We start from the raw sequence: 6,541 nt of genomic DNA on the forward strand, positions 1-6,541 counted from the left end.
GGGGGGGGTCCGTGACCACGCGGGAGCGGGAGCGCGCCTCTGGGGGCGCGCGCTCGCTCCCTAGACCCTCACAAGCTAGTGACGTAGCCCTATGTCACTTTGCCTGTGAGGGGCTGACTGCCGACGTAGATCAGCGTTAGGCAGTCGGCAAGTGGTTAATAACTACATAACACAGTACTTGTACTTTTACTTTCAGTACTTGAGTAGCAAAACTTTAAAAAAAAAAAACTACTTGCAATACTTAAGTACAAAAAAATGTTGAATACTTTAGTACTTCTACTCAAGTCACTTTTTGATAGAGCACTTCCACTTCTACTCAAGTCACTTTTTGATCGAGCACTTGTACTTTTACTCAAGTATGGGTTTTGAGTACTTTATACAACTCTGGTTTCTCCCACTGACATTTAAGCCATCCATACATGGAGTAAATTTCTTTACTGCAACCATGAGTTGCAGGAAAGAAATCCCCCATCAACAGAGATCATTTTGACAGGGGAATCCCTCCCGCCAAGACATTGTATTCTCCCAGCGGGGTGGGGGGGGAGCCATTGCTTGCTGCTCTACCAGCCATTAGCGATAATCGTAATTTCGGCAGGCTGTTTATACCCAAGGGGATCGATCGATCAACTTGGTACATTCAGCCTGCCCATACATGGTTTGAATCTCAGCTGGTTCCTGCTGAACCGGCCAAGATTTGAACTGTCTATGGCCGGCCTAAGGACGGGGCACTATTCTTCCCACTAACCCCAACAATGGGACATTACCAAAACCAACTAAAAAAGTGTAGAACTACCTTATATTACCAAAATAAATAACACCAGATGTAATGCTTATGCGATAGTGTTTGTTGTATGCTGGTGGTGACCAGTGATGGTTCGAACACCCCCCTGTTCGGTTCACAACAGAACATCTCGAACAGAGAAAAATTTCCAGCGAATCTGCAAACTCTATTAAAGTCTATGGGACACGAACATGAAAAATCCAAAGTCCTCATTTTAAAGGCTTATATGCAAGTTATTGCCATAAAAAGTGCATGGGGACCCGGGTACTGCCCTGGGGGACATGCATCAATGCAAAAAAATGTTTTAAAACAATCAATTTTACAGGAGCAGTGATTTTATTAGTCCTTAAAGTGAAACAATAAAAATGAAAAATTCCATTAAATATCACGCCTGGGGGTCCCCTTAATGTGCCTGTAAAGTGGCACATGTGTGCAATGTATGTAGCCTGCTGCAGCAATACTGACATTTCTAAAGCAAAAAATATAGTTTAAACTTGCTTGGGGCTGTAATGTATTGTCGGCTCCCGGCAATACAGATAAAAAAAACTTGAAAAAAATGGCATGCCCCCCCTCCCCCCCCCCCCATCCTGGCCAGCCAGGCTGCTTGCTCGGATAAGGGCCTGGTGTGGACTTGGGGGGGGGGCCCATGCCATTTTTTTCAAGTTTTTTTATCTGTATTGCCGGGAGCAATCAGCGATCCCCCCCCCTCTCCTGAACCATACCCAGCCGCTTGCCCTCAAAGTGGGGTGCCCCCCCAAAGCATCTTGTCCCCAGGTTGATGGGGACAAGAGCCTCTTCCGGATAACCCTGGGCTGTGGTTGTCAGGGTGTGTGGGTGAAGGGCTCATCATAATCTGGAACCCCTCTTTAAAAAGGGGGCCCCCAGATCCCGCCCCCTATGTGAATGGATATCAGGTACATCATACCCCTACCCATTCAACAAAAAAAAGTGTACAAAAAAAATAAAGACAAAAGCCAGCTTTTGACAAGTCCTTTATTAAAAAATAAATGTATATCCATCATCAATCATGTCGCCCGCCGCACCCCGAAAAATAGTAAAAAAAAAGAAAAGAATTATCAAGATATCCTGCTTATACAGTTTTAAACTCACCCTTCAGAGGACTATTATTTTGCATGGGGCTCACTTTCCAAAGGACCTTTTGTGTTAATAAATACTGATATTATATTTATAGTGGTCACTGAGCTGCCTCTTCAGGGATACTAGTTATTAATTGTTATTAATTCACTATTAGGCTCACTTTTCAGTGTCACTTCCATTTTTAGAGTTATTTTTGTTTTTTCATATTTACATTGAATATTGTATTTGTATTTAAAATGGTTATTGAGTAAACTCTTTAGAGTGTTGGTTCACCCTTCTGAGGGATGAGTCACACTGAATGGATAAGAATAGTAGCACAGTGGTATCTACTTTTTTGTTAACAATGGGACACTATTCCTTCCACGAATACCAATAATGGGACACTATTCCTTCCAAGAATACCAATAATGGGGCACTATTCCTTCCAAGAATACCAATAATGGGGCACTATTCCTTCTAGGAATACCAATAATGGGGCACTATTCCTTCCAGGAATACCAATAATGGGGCACTATTCCTTCCAGGAATACCAATAATGGGGCACTATTCCTTCCAGGAATACCAATAATGGGGCACTATTCCTTCCAGGAATACCAATAATGGGGCACTCTTCCTTCCAGGAATACCATTAATGGGGCATTATTCCTTCCACGAATACCAATAATGGGGCACTATTCCTTCCACGAATACCAATAATGGGGCACTATTCCTTCCGCTAATATCAATAATGGGGCACTATTCCTTCCACTAATCAATCAAGTGGCACTATTCCTTCCAATAACACCAACAATGGGGCACTATTCCTTCCACTAATATCAATAAAGTGGCACTATTCCTTCCAATAACACCAACAATGGGGCACTATTCCTTCCACTAATATCAATAAAGTGGCACTATACCCTTCAATTACACCAACAATGGGGCAGTTTTCCTTCCAACTACACCAACAATGGCGCACTATTCCCCACAATAATGCCTTAAACCCGGCACTATTCCTTCCAATGACACCAACAATGGTGCACTATTTCCTTCAATGACACCAATGATGGGGCTCTTTTCCTCCCCCTAGTACCAATGATAGGGCACTATATCTTCCAATACCATCAACAATGGGGCACTATTCCTTCCAATGACACCAAGGATGGGGCTCTATTCCCTTCGATGACACCAATGATGAGGCTCTATTCCTCCCCCTAGTACCAATAATAGGGCACTATACTTTCAAATACCATCAACAATGGGGCACTATACCTTCCAATAGCATCAACAATGGGGCACTATTCCTTCCAAGAATACCAATAATGGGGCACTATTCCTTCCAGGAATACCAATAATGGGGCACTATTTCTTCTAGGAATACCAATAATGGGGCACTCTTCCTTCCAGGAATACCATTAATGGGGCATTATTCCTTCCACGAATACCAATAATGGGGCACTATTCCTTCCACGAATACCAATAATGGGGCACTATTCCTTCCACTAACATTAATAATGGGGCACTATTCCTTCCACTAATCAATCAAGTGGCACTATTCCTTCCAATAACACCAACAATGGGGCACTATTCCTTCCACTAATATCAATAAAGTGGCACTATTCCTTCCAATAACACCAACAATGGGGCACTATTCCTTCCACTAATATCAATAAAGTGGCACTATACCCTTCAATTACACCAACAATGGGGCAGTTTTCCTTCCAACTTCACCAACAATGGCGCACTATTCCCCACAATAATGCCTTAAACCCGGCACTATTGATCTTTTATTGAAAAGAATCAAGCAACATATTTTATACAAAAGTAAAAAACAGAACTATAGTACAATATTCCAACAAAAAAAAAAAACAAAGGAATTCACATCCATGTGCAGAATATATACAATATATACATAATCCACTTCCAACATTCTTAGAAAACTATTTACATAAAGCAGCAGAGAGGGCCTAAGAGGCACAACCCATCACCTATGTATGCAGCCATTTATCAAAAACTGAGCATTAAGAAAAAATCTAGGGTGATAAGAGACAGAAAGCCACACCCGGGAAAGAGACTCCTGGCAGTCAGGGAGGCTTGAAACCCCTCCACGCCTTCAGCCAAGCCCTCTGACCCCACTTGTCTCTCTCAAGCGCCCGAATCTTCCCCACCTCATGCAGAATGTCACACACCACCACCTGAACAGGAAGGATTTTACGCCGAAGGGTGACCTGACACCGTGCGTTCCATGTGTAATAACGGACTACTAAACTAACTAAAAAAAGTGTATCCAAACAAAAGCCCCCACCAGTATTGAATGCTCCGTACACCCACTCAGCATAACCCAGCCTGGAGAGGAAAGGAACACCGAGGGCCCGCCCAACCTGTTTGTATACCTCTATGTTAAAAGGGCAACGAAGCAGAAAATGGTCCATAGTCTCCTCCTCACCTGCACATTCCTCCCGAGGACAACCACGATCCATCCCACTGCGGAATTTCAAATTGCCCCGAACATAGAGCCTCCCGTGGAAGCACAACCAGGCCAGATCCCTGAATTTAAGGGGGACTCTAGCCAAATTAATCAATCTTAACCCTTCCCTCAAAATTGGGCCTGGGCAATCCCTTAAGGCCAGTGGGTCATGAAAGACTTCACTCAAGACTCGGCTCATAAGGACTTTCCTCGGAGCGGATCTGAGATCTTCAGCCGACAGTCGCCACTGCCGCAGCAACTTCAGACACGGAGCGACATAGGCTGGGAGCTGACCACGATGACCCCTGAGATTCTTCACTTGGCCACCTTCTTCCCAAAGTCGCAGAAAAGGCCTAAACCAAGATCTAAACATGCCTGCCCATCCAGGAGGTTCCACTGCAAGCATACTACCAATGTTAAACTTGAGAAATAGCAGTGAAAAGAAAAGAACGGGGTTGACCATACCTAAGCCACCCTCCCTCCTGGATAGATAGGTGACATTCCTCTTGATGGGGTTCAGTCTGTTCCCCCACAGCATCTGGAAGAACACACTATAGATCCTAGCATAGAGAGACACTGGCAAGATGCAGACAGGGCTGACATACAAGAAGATCGGTATCAGGTAAGTCTTAATCAGATCAACCCTTTCCCTCAGAGATAACTTCCATCTCTTCCAGCTGACCACCTTAGTATTGGCAACTTCCAGCCTGCCTTCCCAGTTTTTGAGGCCATAATCGCCAGGTCCAAATTCAATGCCTAATATCTTAATTTTTTCCTGGGGCACTGGAAAAGTGTCCGGGAGATCAAACCCCTCACCTTCCTTTCCCATCCAAAAAACTTCACTCTTTTCCTGATTGATCTTGGAGCCTGATGCTTCAGAGTACCGTGATGTCAGAGAGACCACCTCCTCCGCTTCATCTGTCCCAGTGACAATCACTGACACATCATCCGCATAGGCAACAACCCTCAAAGGCGGCTCACCCGGGATTCCCACTGGTACCCCACACAACATGCTGCTCTCTAGCCTCCTGATGAAGGGGTCGATTGCAAACACATAGAGCAGGGGACTCAGCGGACAACCCTGGCGCACCCCAGAACCAACCTCAAAGGACTGTCCAACCCAACCATTAACAAGAGGGAAGCTTTCTGCCCCCTTATACAAAACTTTTAACCAATCGACAAAACCACCCGGCAGACCGTACTTACTAAAGAGCAACCACAGGTACTCATGGTTGACACGATCGAAAGCCTTTGCCTGATCCAATGCCAGTAGATACTTTCCCCAGCCTGCAGCCCTGCACTGCTCCAAGGCCTCCCGGACAGCTAAAACCGCTGTGAAGGTGCTCCTACCCTGGATCGAACAGTGCTGATGGCGAGAAAGCAAAGACTCCGCTACTGCCGATAGGCGCCAGAAAAGTATCTTCGCCAGCACCTTTCTATCGACATTGAGAAGGCTGATGGGGCGCCAATTCTCAATCATCGAAGGATCTTTACCTTTTGAAAGAAGAATCACAGCTGAGTGTCTCATGGAAGGGGGAAGCACCCCCTCAGCAAGACAACTGTTAAAAATCTCTACCAAATGTGGGGCCAGAATAGACTTAAAGGCTTTGTAAAACTCAGCCGTCAGACCATCCGGTCCAGGTGACTTCTTGATGGCAAGCTGTTCAATTGCCCTCGTCACCTCTTCAACTGTGATCTCTTCTGTCAAATTCATCAAAGGGACATCTCCACCATTTAGACCTGGAATAGAGTCCAAAAAGCTTTCCATCTTGTCTCGGTCAAGCTCCTTCCTCCCAAGAAGTTCAGCATAAAAAGACCTCACGACCTCCAGGATCCCTGACCTGGACTTTGTCAAGGAACCTGTACTATCCTTAAGGCCAACGACCATCTTAACAGCTACACCCTGTTTGCAGTTCTGGTAAGGGTCAGGCGAGTGGTATTTCCCATAGTCCCGCTCCAGAACCAAAGAGGTATGCCGGTCATATTGACACTTCCTGAGGAGGATTTTCACTTCAGAGATTGCCCCAGGATCTCCTCCTCTCGAGACAAGAATATCCAGCTTCCTCCGCAAACGTTGGTAGGTCATGTATCTATTAAACTGTTTTTTATTGGCTAGGCCCCTGAAGAATCCAGCAATCCTCTTTTTGGTCAGCTCCCACCACTCAGCCTTGCTGCTACAAAAGTCCAGGATGGTCACCTGTGCCTGAAAGAATTCC

The sequence above is a fragment of the Pelophylax lessonae genome, assembly GCF_965119305.1.
Source record: "Pelophylax lessonae genome assembly, chromosome: 13".
Classification (NCBI taxonomy): domain Eukaryota; kingdom Metazoa; phylum Chordata; class Amphibia; order Anura; family Ranidae; genus Pelophylax; species Pelophylax lessonae.